The sequence below is a fragment of the Salvia hispanica genome, chromosome 1, assembly GCF_029641045.1.
Source record: "Salvia hispanica isolate PSC_SH4W2 chromosome 1, Shi_PSC_v1, whole genome shotgun sequence".
In the NCBI taxonomy this organism is placed as follows: Eukaryota; Viridiplantae; Streptophyta; class Magnoliopsida; order Lamiales; family Lamiaceae; genus Salvia; species Salvia hispanica.
Window position 1 is genome coordinate 53,027,766 of NC_142692.1, and position 16,404 is coordinate 53,044,169.

Sequence of the window (16,404 nt, forward strand, 5' to 3'; positions counted from 1 at the left end):
CATACTCCATGAGAACCATAAAAGTCCATTTAAAGAACTCACCACCTTCTTTGTCTCTCTCCATCTGCTCTACAACATACTTTGGCACCATTTTTTTTCTCCACCTTTACAGAATTTAGCAATTTCAGTTTTGATGTGGGTATTTTTCTGAAATTTGCTTTTATTGATAGGTAAAGATCCAATCGGGAACCCCAAGAGTTATGTGAACATCTTCATCATCTAAAAACAGTGATTCCCCACTGTTCAACTCAATTGATGAAGTTTTACTGTTAAAGTTGTTGATTAGATAATACGCTAATGCTCTTGGGAAACTTCTTATATTGAAGTTTAGGAGTGCGCCAAACCCAATCTCTCTAACAGCTCTTCTTTGATTCTCGTTTAGAGATTTAAGCATGTCAACGAAGAAGTCAGTATTCCTTCTTCCTGCCAAAGTTGCTATCCTAATGACTGTAATATCTTGAACAACTTTTTTCTTGCTCTTCTTTGATGCTGTCTTACCATCAGTTGTATCGTCATTCTTTCTTTTCTTCTTATTTCTTATATGTTCTACTTCTTCTGCTAATGTTCTACGTTGATCATCATCATCATCATCACGAATGTTCTTTCCTAATAAACAAAAGATTTCAGTGTGTTAAACAGTTTATGTCATTATATAAAGTCAAAGTATCATTTTATAATCTGAAACTATCATTTTATCAAGGGTATTATCATTTTATCTTCTGAAACTATCATTTTCTATATTTCAATGAGTTTAAAAAAGCAGAGAGGGAATAGCAGAGAGGGAATAACTTGTCACTTAAGTAGAACAAAACACTATTTACAAAGTATTATTTTATCATTTTCAGAAACTATCATTTTATGCACCCAAAGTATCATTTTATCAAGCAAAGGCACAATTTCTACATACAAAAACACAGAGATACACACAACAACACACAAAAAAACACAGCAGCAGTAGCATCAGGACACACACACAAACAAACATAAAGTATCATTTTATCCCATGAAACTATCATTTTTTCATTCAGAAACTATCATTTTATCCCATGAAACTATCATTTTATTCCATATCCCATGAAACTATCATTTTATAATCTGAAACTATCATTTTATCAAGGGCAATTATCATTTTTTCTTCTGAAACTATCATTTTTTATATTTCAATGAGTTTAAAAAAGCAGAGAGGGAATAACTTGTCACTTAAGTAGAACAAAACACTATTTACAAAGTATCATTTTATCATTTTCAGAAACTATCATTTTATGCACCCAAAGTATCATTTTATCAAGCAAAGGCACAATTTCTACATACAAAAACACAGAGACACACACAACAACACACACAAAAACACAGCAGCAGTAGCATCAGGACACACACACAAACAAACATAAAGTATCATTTTATCCCATGAAACTATCATTTTTTCATTCAGAAACTATCATTTTATCCCATGAAACTATCATTTTATTCCATATCCCATGAAACTATCATTTTATAATTTGAAACTATCATTTTATCAAGGGCAATTATCATTTTTTCTTCTGAAACTATCATTTTCTATATTTCAATGAGTTTAAAAAAGCAGAGAGGGAATAACTTGTCACTTAAGTAGAACAAAACACTATTTACAAAGTATCATTTTATCATTTTCAGAAACTATCATTTTATGCACCCAAAGTATCATTTTATCAAGCAAAGGCACAATTTCTACATACAAAAACACAGAGACACACACAACAACACACACAAAAACACAGCAGCAGTAGCATCAGGACACACACACAAACAAACATAAAGTATCATTTTATCCCATGAAACTATCATTTTTTTCATTCAGAAACTATCATTTTATTCCATACATCCCATGAAACTATCATTTTATAATCTGAAACTATCATTTTATCAGAAACTATCATTTTATCTACATTTAAACAGATCATGCAAACACATAGCAACACACACAGCAAAACACACATAAACAAAGCAAAACACACACCAGCAGCATATATTGTTATGCATGAACGATATTGTATAAATATAAGAAATATCTACACTAAAAAACTACAGAATCTAAAAATAATCGAGAAAATCATCAGCAAAATGATAAATCGATCAAAATCAAAAGTGAAATAAGTAATAAACTTCATCCAACCTTTCTTCGATGAAAAAACTATGATTTCCTTCGACATATTCCAGAATTGTGATGATTTTTCCTTCGATTCGTAGGGTTTCAAATGCGATTCAGAGTGTTTGAGTGTTTCCTTCGATTCGTAGGGTTTGAAATTCGATTCAGAGTGTTTGAGTATGAGATGAATTCAGAGCGTTTTCTTTTTTCCCACCAATTTTAAAATTGAAATGACAATTTTGCCCTTAATATATCCGAAAATGATAGTTTTATTTGATAAAATGATAGTTTTGTTAGATTAAATCTAGACCACATATTTTAAAAATGTGTGGTGGAGATTTAGTTATAGGGTTATCACACAAATTGGGGTTATCATTATAATGCACCCCTATATATATATATATATATATGGGGGTGCGTTAAAATGACAACACTCTTAAAATGACACTGTGACACCATGCTAGACTGCAATATTATAAACACTAGACTGCAATATCCAATACACTAGACTGCAATCTATAGATTGCAGTCCAACGTATTGGATATTGTAGGCGGGAAAAATTGCAGTCTAGCGTATTGGATATTGCAGTCCGTGAAAATTTACCCTTGAGCAATTTTTATGATTGCCACATGGCAGCTGATTATTCGTCCATGTGTACAAATGATTGGCTAAGATTGGTGGTATGGTGTTACCTTAAGAGGTGTTGTCATTTTAACACAAACCAATATATATATATATATATAGGGTTATATATATATATATATATATATATATATATTTATCACATAAATATGAGTTATGATATGATCGCACCCATATATATATATATATATATATATGGGTGCGATCATATCATAACTCATATTTATGTGATAACCTAATAACCCTATCATTTTATGGGTCAAAAGTATCATTTTTACTAAAAATGATATTTATACACGATACAATGATATTTTTTCAGCATGCATAAAATGATACTTTTATTCCATAAAATAATATTCTGTTCCATAAAATGATATTTTTCGTCCATAAAATGAGGGTTATTAGGTTATCACCATAAATATGGGTTATGATATGATCACATCCCTATATATATATATAGTTTTGATCTATGTAAAACCCATTCTTAATACAAAAATACATAACCGAGCATACAGAGGTCATTTTTAGGTCATCGTAAGCATATTTTTATGTCATTATAATAAGGATGACATAAAATGATATTAACATGACCCCAAACCCAAATTTTATAATATGACCTAAAACTTCTTTATAATGACCCACAGTGTTTTTCTTTAATTATTGACCATTAGATTGAAAAATCTCTTGGTCAGGATTTGGTCTGGATTTTGTATTGAGATGCATTTTTGTGTTGATCATTTTCCTATATAGAGTTATATATATAGGGTCTTGTTAGGATGAGATTTTTGGTCATAATTGAGAAATGAGATGCAATCTCAGCCACTAATTCACAAGATTAACTTAATGTCAATAACTATCACATTATGTCAACACGGCGGTATAATTGTATTTTCATTAAATTGTATTTGAAATCATTTTCTAATCTTCAAATCTTCAAATCTTTAACATTCAAATCTTCAACATTCAAATCTTTAACATTCAAATCTTCAAATCTTCAACATTCAAATCTTCAAATCTTCAAATCTTCAAATCTTCAACATTCAAATCTTCAAATCTTCAATATTCAAATCTTCAATTCTTCAAATCTTCAACATTCAAATCTTCAACATTCACATCTTCAAATCTTCAACATTCAATAAAATAACACTTATTAAAATGTCAACAACTAAAAAATAACTTATAATTCACATATCAATACCGAAAATATCGAATGTCAACAACTCGTATTAAAATGTCAACAACTAACAAATAATACTTACAATTCACATATCAATACCGATAATATCGAATGTCAACAACTTGTATTAAAATGTCAACAACTAAAAAATAACACTTATAATTCACATATCAATATCGAGAATATCGAATGTCAACAACTCGTATTAAAATGTCAACAACTAAAAAATAACACTTATAATTCATATATCAATACCGAGAATATCGAATGTCAACGACTCGTATTAAAATGTCAACAACTAAAAAATAACACTTATAATTCACATATCAATACCGAAAATATCGAATGTCAACAACTTGTATTAAAATGTCAACAACTAACAAATAATACTTACAATTCACATATCAATACCGATAATATCGAATGTCAACAACTCGTATTAAAATGTCAACAACTAACAAATAACACTTATAATTCACATATCAATATCGAGAATATCGAATGTCAACAACTCGTATTAAAATGTCAACAACTAACAAATAACACTTATAATTTACATATCAATACCGAGAATATCGAATGTCAACAACTCGTATTAAAATGTCAACAACTAAAAAATAACACTTACAATTCACATATCAATTCCGAGAATATCGAACGTCAACAACTCGTATTAAAATGTCAACAACTAACAAATAACACTTACAATTCACATATCAATACCGAGAATATCGAATGTCAACAACTCGTATTAAAATGTCAACTACGATGTCAACAAAAAATGGTATTTATGTCAACTACGATGTCAACAACAAACTTTATTTATGTCAACATCAATATTTTACAAATAATCAATGTCAACAACAAATATTTTCATGTTAACGACATATTATTTTTGTGTCAATACCGAGAATATCAAATGTCAATGACTCGTATTAAGATGTCAACAACTAAAAAATACTGGCATAGTGCAAAGAATTGAGCAATGCCAAGCATCGAATCACAATAAACTGTGAATAATTCAAATTTTATGAATAGCAATATGCAAATTGAGTAATGTCACTCCAAAATCATAACAAAAACAAAAAAATATTCGAATTCTTAATAAAATTAAAGAGAGGGAGCCTAATTGTTCCGAAATACACAGAATTCGCATTCCCCCCACCCTCCGCACCATCGATTTGGAGCAGAGACCTCCACGATCTCCCCCACCTCCGATTCCCCCCTCCCTCAGCACCGCCCCGATCCGCGCCACGTACTCCCCCACCCACCTCGGCGCCTCCGATCTCGCCTCCTCGACGCACCTCTTCGGCGAGGAGGACGGCGAATTCGAATTCGAGCTCCTCCGCCGATCCACCGCATCGCTCCAGAATTCCACCCACCACACCGCCCTACCACCGCCGCTGTCGAGGCTCCTCCGATTGTTCAGATTCAAATTCAATTTCTCGATCTCTAACGATTGGTTAATAGTAATTGAGATCTGATCGTGAAACAAGCTCGATTCGCGATCGAAGAAATCGAAGAGGTCGAATCGTTCGGTTGTAGGCGGTGGTGATGCGGCGGAGGGAATCGCAGGTGGGGGTTTTGCAGGGGATTCTGGCGTAGAAGGCGGAGACGTGGGAGCTGAAGAGCCGGAGGCTGGCAGGGGCTGCATTGTCTGAACAACATCAAAATATTTTACCAATTCTACCATTTCATATTAAATTAATATAAAAATATTTATTGTGTGGCAAAATCTGGACCACTCATTTAATAAAAATGAGTGGCTGATATTGCACCTCATTTCTCAATTAGCCGAAATAATCTCAATTGATCACAGTCCTATATATATATATATATATATATGATATAGAAGTATATGAATAGTAAACTATAACATTCTCAATTAAAATAATTAAAAAAAAAAAGAATTTGACATTTGTGCCTTCTTAAGGCTTATGGGTATAAGAGGACAAAAAGTACCCCCGTCCCTTAAAATTTGGCACTATTTGACCCCGCACGGGTTTAAAAAATATAATAGAAAGTGAGAAAAAAGTTAGTGGCATGTTGGTCCTATTATTAGGGGTGTCATCAATCACTAACTCAACCTTTAATTGCTAACTACAACTAATTTAAAACAATAAGATTAGTAGAGATATAGTGGTCTACAAATTGCCACGTATAATTTCGTTTTATTATTATTTAAATTTAAAAAGATAAGAAAACTACTAAAATCAGAGTTTTTGATCAAAATGTCAATATAGTTTATTAACATATCAATACGATTCATTGAATATGTCAACACAATTTAGCATTGACATTTTATATATACTAAATTGACATATTATGATAACTATATTGACATTGAACTGCTACCCAAAAATACGAAAATTCAAGATTTTTTTTCTTTCAAATATGACATTGGAATATATGCAAGTGAGATCTCATTAGAATCCTTATAAAATTATCTTTAATTTGATATAAGTTGTGTAAAAAAATAATTTAAATTGAGATAGTTATAATTATTTAAAGTTTTTGGATGTTTTTTGAAAGTTGGTGATAACAAACTTTTGGTCAACTGACATAAATACACCCTTTATGTGCATTATATTAATATTCATAGATGGATGATCTTGTACCTTGATTTCATGATCCAATGTCTATCATTTAATTGTAGCTAGCAATTTAGGTGCGAGTTAGCAATACAACACACCCCCTACTTTTATATATTAGTTTTAAAATAAAATGTGAGTGAGAATGAGTTAGTGGAATGTGAGGTCTACTACTAAAAATGGTAAAAGTGAAAGATGACAAATTTTTAAAACTGACGAAAAAGGAAATAAGTGACAAATTTTCAGGGACGGATGGAGTATTTTGTATTTTTCAAATTCTTATAGTAATATTATTTCAAGTTCAATGACTAAAGAAGTGGAAAGTACATTTTTCAGGACCAAATTTAAAATTTAATCTTATTAATAAACTTAATTTATGATAAACCAACAACTTTAGTATAATAAAATTTATATGAGAACTAATATATTTTAATAAGTAACTGTTACCTTTAATAAAAGCAAAATACTACCACTAATTTTTTTTTTTTTTGCGTGAGCTATGTAATACCACATGAATTTTGAGGTAAGTGTATTTTGGTTCGTAGGGAAAAAATGGGGGCCTTGGTCGGATAAATCATAAACTTTTGACAAAATTTGGTATTTTTTGCAAATTTTAAATGTAGTTTGTAAAAGACTAAAGTACATTGTTTGCCTTAAATATATGGCCGTTTTACGAAGTTAGTACTCAACATTTATTTTTTTGAAAATCGAATCACAAACAAGCGAAAACATCGCCGTAGTCGTCCTTTTTCGGCGAAACCATCAAAACTTGCCATACGCACCTCAATTTGCGGTATATTGTAAATACAAAATTTTTCGGTATTTATTTGGTACAGTGAGTGCGGTATTTTAGCATTTCTGCCCATCCCTAGATGATACATTAAGGTTACCAGGATAATATTAGAGAACAACCAACATATATTTTCATAAAGTGATTTTACGACAAGGCAGTTGAAATGTCAAGTGGAATGATTGTTAGTTTAATATTTCATGGGCCAAGACCTGCTTTCAGTATAAGTGAGAGAGTTTGAGTTTAAGCGAGAGACGGTTAGAGTTTATATATTCTAAAGCATGTTTCGAGTTGTTTGTATCCAATAAACTCTACATCTACTCTTTACCCGTTTTAAGTTAATTTATTATATTGTGTTTGCTTATTCATTTATGATATGTTTTATAGGTATTTAATTTCAAAAAGGAAACAAGCCTAATTCTTCCGTACTATATATTGAATAATGAATCATGTCATCAATCAATCAGATTCTTGAAGAGGTAAAACAATATTCAACAACCTAAATAAGTTTTGACTATCTAACATAAAAGATTGCATTGTGTCCAAAAGTTTTCATGGCTTAAGAAATAAACGACATTGTTGTATAACACCTAACCGATTTTACATTGAGTTAAGTCATTTTTAGCTTTTTACTGAAAGAGGAGGTCCGGCTATTGGTATTTCTTAATTATGCATACACCATTAATTATGCACTATTGCATGTGATTTATCAAAATGAGCGAAATTTCTGTAGCACAATAGTCCTGATAACTTCAATAGTGGTAAGTAATAGCTTGCAATGCTATGGTTGTTTTTACACTAAATCGTCTCCTGAGAAAATTTGTTTAATAATATTCCTAGGAAGTGTTAAGAAAAGATTTCTATTAGGTGTAAACTTAGAGGAATGGAATTTATTTCATAGTAAATAATAAAATGAAATCGATCACTCTAATACTCTTAGCAAAGATTATTAATTAATTAAAATCAGATAATAAATGAATATTTATATTTAAATACGAGAAATATAAATTAAGTATTTTTTTTTACGATTTTCGATATTGGCAATCGTCAATCGTTAAAATTTTCATTTCATCGGCTAGAAACCAATGAAATGACGACCATCTAGATAAGTGTAAATTAGTTGATAAATCTTGTCATGAATTCAAACTAGTTTGACTGGAACTTTATCTAGAGAGAAGAGTACAAATGCAATCCGAAGACGTCAATAAATAAATACTACTATTATAAATGTATAGTTGACTGTGATATGACAATTTTAACCTTGCGTACACCATTATATATAGAGTGCCATTTGTTCCACCACAAATCAACTCACTCTCTTTCTCCCTAAGAATTCCAGCTTTATAATTTTCTTAAGTTGTTCGTTTTATTTTATTTGGAAATCATGGGTAGTGTGATCGTCGACGAGCTACAAATTAGCAGCTCAATCCCTCCGGCAAGATTGTTCAAATCATTCATTATGACTCCGACAACCTCATGCCCAAGGTGTTGCCGGCAGGGGCGGAGGGAGGGTGGGGCCAGGGGGCCATGGTTCCCCCACTAAATTTTTAAAAAATTTAAGGGTATTTTAGTAATTTCACATTAATTATAATTTACAATATATATCTAGTATTAAAGATAGATTTCAGCAAAATATGCTCCATAAATCATTTCCTCTTAATTAGTTTTCTCCTTCTGCTGCAGTTCTACTCCTTGTGCAGCGTAATCTGAAATCTGGTTATCTAAAACTAGGTATATTTTAAAACTCAAATATAATTCAATTGATTTTTCTATATATGTTGTTTTTTTGTTTGAATGCAATAGTTATGTGAATTGAGACCTAAGAGCATCCTCATCCGTGTTTTTAGCTGAGAGCTTGGAAGTGGGCCCGAACCCACTTTTACTCCTTGTCCTTAGCTAAGAGCACAACACCCATATCCGTATTCTTAGCTAAGGACAAGCTCAAGGATCCCACCATTCTATTATTCAATTTAAATACTTCAATTACTAAAAACATTTCTACATTATAAAAATACATTAAAAAAATAAAAATTACATAATTAAAATCTTAAAAAATAAAAATACATAATTAAAATCCTAGAAAAAAAAAACATACATAATTAAAATCCTACAAATTAAAAATTACACACGTGGAAGACTAGTCCTCTATCCCGAATTGCCTCTTGAGATCCCGTATCATTTGCTCATGTGTTGCAAGTTGCTCCGGAGTCATCTTAGACGTATCGTTCAAATAGAGTTGGCCCAAGAGGGTCCACAACGTGTTGTAGTGGAGGAGGCACAAATGGAGCGGGGGCGGATGGAGTCGAGGCGTGACGGCGGGTGGCCGTCGCCTTCTTCCTTCCTTGCGGTCGACGGGAACTGCTTGGGCCAGCGTCGGTGCTACCCAAGTTAGTTCCGGCAAGCTGGTAGCCACATCATCGGAGGCGCCGTCGGATAGGGCTACCGACCTCGACCGTTTGCTGGAGGAGCTGGAGGAGGATGCTAATACGCCGCCCTTATACTTCGGATGTAGGCGCCCCTCCTGCCAACAATCGAGGTACTTGAACGCTTTGAACTCCATGCGTTGGTAGGTCGCCAAGGCGGCAGTGATGTTGTCGAGCTCGCTCGTGCCGCTCCCCGCCGACCGCTCTTCCTGGAGGTAATACCCCTGGAACTTCCCGATTGCCTCGTTGCATCTAAACATGCAATTGCGCACCATACTATCATTGCGATAGATGGTTCCCCCGGCCGGGTTTAATTGTAAAGACGAGTGATGCGCCACCAATACGTTTCCCCGGTTTGGTTCGTGTCAGTCTCCGGATCTTCGGAGACTGTCAAGTAGACTTTGAACATCGCCATCATCTCACCCGGAGTGTACGGGGTGCGAGTGCCACGAACAGGATGAGTAGGAGTAGGAATAGAAGTAGGAGTAGGAGTAGAGCTGCTGCTCCCTCCTGATCCGGGTTCGGGTGCCCACCCGAATCCGGAGGCATTTTGGTCGTGCACCGGGCAAGGACGGTAGCCACTCGGAGCTTGCAAACCTTGGGTTTGAGGAGTGGCCCTAAATTGCGTTTCCGGACTAGGGAATGAGTCGGAGTCGAACCAATCGTGGTTCCAACCGCGATTGCCAGAGGGGTGATCGCCGGAGCCGGACATTGTGTAGTGTGGTGGGAATTTAGATGAGAGAATATGAGAAAAAAGATGAGAGAATGTAGATGATAGAATAGATGAGAATGTGATTTTTTTTGTGTTGAAGTGGGGGTATTTATAGACGAAAATGTGAATTTTGGGGAAAAAAAATTGAAAAATAAATTAAAAGTGGGTAGAAAACGGATATAATTTTTTGGGAAGTGGGAAAATATTTTTTTTATTTAAAAACATTTTTTTAAATGAATTTCAAATTTTAAAAAAAATAAAAATAAAAAATCGAATATGCCAACGGCTATGCCGTTGGCCAATCAGACGCTGCCACGTAAGGGTGCTCAGCGGCACGGACGTGCTCTTAGCTAAGAGCAGCGTCGTGCCGCTGGCACGGACGGACGAGCTGCAGCGGCACGGACGGACGGCCGAAATTTTTTTCGCCGTTGTGGATGCTCTAAATAATCATATTCAAGCTCTAAATTGGTACACATAAAATTCAAATGGAGAGAAAGAAGATAGCTTATGTAATTCCATGGCTACGGCCGGCGGTTCTGTGTAGGAATTCTTTAACTCATATTCTTAATTTGATGTGTATGTATTAATAGTTTTACAATATATATATTTGATGTATATGTATTAATAATAGTTTTACACTATTTGATTTGTGACAGCAACATTTTAGATTTGAGCATATTGTATATTTTGTTTACTCTTCATTCTTTTAGTTGTGAAGCATAAGATGAACTTTATCCTTTTTTGTATATGATTTATATTTTGCAAACTTAATCAGTGTTGACTATTTTTGTATGTATATGGATCGTTATTTCAAGAAACTTTCTTCCTTTGATTCTTCATCAGTTGAATGATTGCTTAATTCCTTATATGGAAAATGATTTGTTTGTTAAAGTTACCAATGAAATTATTATGCAGCAATTTCAGAAGATGAAGAATAGAAGACAAATGTTATGATGTGATTGCATTTAACTTTTACATTTTGAACCTTATAATTTAATTTATGTAATTTAAGTTTAAATTTGGACCCCCCATAATGAAATTTCTAGCTCCGCCACTAATTGCCAGGATTCTTCAAGAGCTTCGAAGCCATTCACGGTGATGGCGGCGCTGGTACCGTCAAGTTGATCACTTGGGCTTAAGGTATCTACTACTGTTTATTTACTTTGAAAGTTCAAATAGTAATATTACATATATTTGTCGAGGGGTATAAATTATAATAATATTAGTCATGGGTCAAATGAATAGGTGTGACACAATCACTGCCTTTAGAAAATACATAGTTATGGATAAAAGACTAAAAGTCTTTAAGTGTTTGAATGTATGTATCATGGACCGAGATTGGTTTAATCAAACATCAATAATATTGAAATATTTGAGTTCGGATATACTATTTGAGACACCATCTAATCGATCTTCATATTTCAAATAGTTTATACTCCTATATAAAAGAAGAAATTAACTTTAAAATTCTTATAATTCTGTCAAATAGGAGACCAAATCAAGAGCGCAAAGCATAGAACTAATGAGATCGATGAGGCAAATCGTGTGTGCAAGTACACTTTGATCGAAGGTGGAGCCCTCGGAGATGATTTTGAGCTCATCTCGTATGACATGAAGGTTGAAGACAGTCAAGATGGAGGGTGTGTGTACAAGGTGACTAGCAAATACCACGCCAAAGGAGATAACCACAATGTGATTCAAGAGAAGATCAAACAAGGACATGAAGGAGCTAAGGCTTTCTTCCAGGCTGTTGAAGCTTACCTCCAAGCAAACCCCAACGAATACAACTAAACTGGAAAAATTATAACTAGCCTCTGTTAATTTTACCAGTTTTAAATAAATTATGGCTTGTTTTGGAGCTTTGAGATGTCACTTTTTCAATAAAATGTTGTGGAAGAATGTACTGCTTGAAAATTATTAAACTTGATTTGTCTTATTATATGAATATATATGTACTCTTGTAGTAGTTTCTTTGTTATATTTAATGTTTCAATATCTTAAAAAATCTTATTTTACTAAAATAACATTACTTCATATTTGTGAAAATAATAATGTATTGCCTCAAATATTTTGTGTTGGGTTTGAATCAAATTAAGGATAAATCTAAATGGAAAAAGACCAAATTGGCTTGGCTCAGATACAATATGCGTATTACGTACTCCTCCCGTCCATGAAAAATAGTCTCATTTTGTCATTTTTGAATGTCCATAAAAAATAGTCCCATTTCTAAAAATGAAAAGTTTCTCTCATACTTTACCCGTTTTTTTTCTCGTCTTTTATACTTTACCCACTTTTTCTCTCTATTTTTCTTAATTCACCTACTTTTTCTCATTTGCTCTTAATTTACCAATTTCTCATTAAAACTCGTGTTATCCATAATTGAGATTAATTTTTATGGGCGAAGGAAGTATCAATGATCAAATTTCAGATTAAGAAAATCACCAATTGACGAAAAATGAAGAAATCCTATTCCTACATATATACAGGTAATTTTGTGAGTATTGAATGCAGTTTCATACTATCATATTCATGCTTGTCAGAATGATATATGAATTGGGTACACATGAAGCACAGAAGCAGCATCAGGGCATTTTAACACTGATATCTGAAATGCATCAGGGCATCTTTAACAACTGCTTCACCACAATTATCTTTTGAATTTTTTAGTAACTTCTGATATTTACTTAAGTTAAAGTAAATAATAAATTTATTATCATGCATATGTACATTACCAATTAATCTATTGGCAAATACACAATTTATCTATACAAAAATCAATTAAGATATTGCCGGGTCAAAAACTTCAATACTCCTGCTTTTTTACTTTGGAGATTGGGATGCCGACACAATTTATTCATTTTGCAGGTTTTGATATAAATATATGTGACCAGTTCACTTAAGAGCATCCGCAATGGCAAATAGGCCAGCCATAGGCCAGCCATTCTCTCCCCTGCCACGTCAGCAACACTCAAAAAACCCCCTGCCACATCAGATTTAGGCCAGCCATAGGCCAGCCATAGGCCAGCCGCAATAAAAATAATTCAAAATACACTACATTTACGGAATTAAAATACGGAATTAAATTTACGACACATATACGGGAAAAATAATCCATTCCATTAAAAAAAAAAAGTACAAATATTTAAAAAAAAAAATACATGATTTTTTACTAAAAAAAAAGGGGCTTCAACAAACGGGCCCCGCCGCTCTCTACTCCTCGTCGCCGTCTCCGTCGTCGTCGCCGCCCCCGCTGCCGCTGCCGCCACCCGTGGTATCTGAGCCCACGTCGGAACCCGCAAGCCGTGCCCTCGCGGCGGCTAAATCGGCACGCATGCTCTCGAGCATCTCCTGAAGAAACATCTTCTCCGTGGGGTCTGTGGCGGCCCTCCACTCCTGTAAGACCTTGTACATCTGATCCCGCGTATGGTTACGCGAATGGAGAGTGTACTCGAGTGGGGCGGGTGGGAGGGCGGAGGACTGGACCTCGCCGGGCGATAGGGGGGATCCGCCCCTCGCAGCTCGCTGCGCCCGCTTCTGGCCAATCGGGCGGGGGCGACCTGTAAATGAAGGAGGAGCCGGAAACTCCTCGACCTCCGGGGGGAGGTCGTGGGATCCGCCGCTGCTGCCGCTGTAGTCGCCGCTATAGTTCAGTCGCTGCTTCTTCGGCCACCCAGCGTCGCACCCCGCCCGAAACTTCTCGGAGTCCTTCAGCAACAAGAAGCACTCCCAGAAGGTGAACTCCTTATACTGCCCCTCCACGGGGAACTGACTCGCGGCTATCCTCCGGGCGTCCTCCTCGGTCTGCCCACTCTTGAGCTGACGGAGGGCGTTGGCGTACAAGTTCGCAAAACGGCCCACCGCGGCCCTGGTGCGCTCCCACCCCTTCCGGACCTCCTCGTTGCTGAAGTCCTTCCCCTGTGGGCAGTGCCTCCTATAGGCAGCTCTGATCTTCGCCCACATGTTGACGACCCGCTGGTTGTTCGCAACCAGCGGGTCGTCGCACACCTCCAACCACCCCCTGGCCACCCCGACGTACTCAGCCTCCGTCCACTTCCTCCGGGTCGGGGTGTGGTCAACAGCGGGCTGCGATGACTCGCCGACCGCCTTCGCCTTCCCCCTCGTCTTCTTCTTCGGCGCGGCCCGCCTCGCCGGAACGGGAGTATCCGGATCATCGAGATCGATCCCCATGTCATGCAACGACAGAAGGTCATCGCCAGTGAACTGCGTCTCCGCTGGGGTCGAAGTGTGAGACGAAGCCGTCAAAAAATCAAGAGATGGCCGATATACCGGGTCCCCTCCCGGTGACCCCTGCCCCTGCAATCCCCCCTGCATCCCGGGATACATACCATGCTGCACCCCCCCTGCCCCCCGCCCTGCCACATCATCCCCATCACCTGCTGCAGCATCATCTGCTGCTGCATCTGGGGCATACCCCCCCATCCGGGCGCTGACTGCCCGCCGCTCCCCTGGCCGCCCGTCATCCCCCACGGCATACCCCCCGGCATCCCACCAGGCATACCCCCCGGCGCACCAGCCATCATCCCCATCATCTATTCCAAGGGATGTTAAATCCCGGGCCCATCTGCCCCCATCCAGATCCCACAGGTACTGTGGGAGTCTGAGAGCCACTCGTCGCCGGGCTGGACTCGTTGTTGTGATCCATCGCTCGATAATGCTCTTGTACAGAAAGTTAGAGAGAGAGAAAACTCGTTAAAACAAGTGGTGCAAATGAAAATGAAACGAAAATCGCGTTTATATAGGTTTTTTTAAAAAAAAAAAAAAATCGGAAAAACCCGCTGGCCGATCGCTAGCCGATCGGGCCTCTGCAATGGCGGCCAGCGCATCGGCTAGCGCATCGGCCAGCGACGAGCGATCGGCCAGCCCACGCCGATGCGCTGGCCGATTGCAATGGTTCGGCTAGCCGATCGGCCAACGCGACGAATCGGCTAGCCGGTCGCTAGCCGACCATTGCGGATGCTCTAAACACCCTATTTTCACTCTAATTTAGTATATAGCCTAACAAATTAATTAAGCTCATTCAGCCATCGCACTTTCAATCGTGCCATACTCAAAAAGAGTCTAATGACTGAAAGATAGAGTATTATATTTTTTTAAATATGAAATTAATTAAAAATTATAAAATTATCCCATTTTCTCAAATTTTCCCATTTTTTAATTTTTTTATTTTCTATCCATCAATTCATTCCAAGCCAAGGGGATTCCAAGCCCCCCCCCCCCCCCCCCCCCCCCCCCCTCCTCGATCGTGGTACTTTAATTTGATATTTGGGGCAAGCTACAGTAGCCGACACTATGACGCCAGTACAAAATTGGCACATGACCATGCTGTTGAGCTTCTCCAGCGTCAATTAGCCCTTCCCCCTTGGCTACCGCATCAGTAGTATTTTTAATGTATTGTTTAGAACTTTTTTTATCATGAAATTTTTAATTTTAGAGATTTTAATAATATAATTTTCAGTTTTTAATTAAATATTTTGATGAATTTTTTTTAATTATATTTTTAAATTGAAAGAGATGAGATGGTTGGAGATATGACTATGGATGCCTCTTGGACGGTGAATACAATTACAACCTAAAATAATTAAAAAGAGTAGTTGTCATTTCATATTTGAAATTAAAATTTGTCCCTTCTAAGTTTCATGTATCAAAATTCTATGTAGTAAATAAAAAAAATTCAAGAATCATCAAGGATACAAAGAGTAAATCTATTCATTTGTCCCGAATTTTTTACAGCACGAGACACTTATTGAAGATACGAGAATTTTTTGGTTGGTAAATGGAAACATACACGCACTATATTATACCGTAGTAAATGTGAATATACATAAAAGAGGGTCATATATACTAGTCATAACCCTCTGCATTGAACTATCTGAATGATAGTATCAAATTAAAAATTATGTTGATAATGTATCAAATATGGAG

The 16,404-nt window shown here is 36.2% G+C and overlaps 1 pseudogene; it reads left to right on the forward strand.

Moving 5' to 3' along the window:
• The first annotated feature begins 11,559 nt into the window (after nt 1–11,559).
• Nucleotides 11,560–12,252, forward strand: LOC148934128 (major allergen Pru ar 1 pseudogene; annotated as a pseudogene).
• The last annotated feature ends 4,152 nt before the right edge of the window (nt 12,253–16,404 follow it).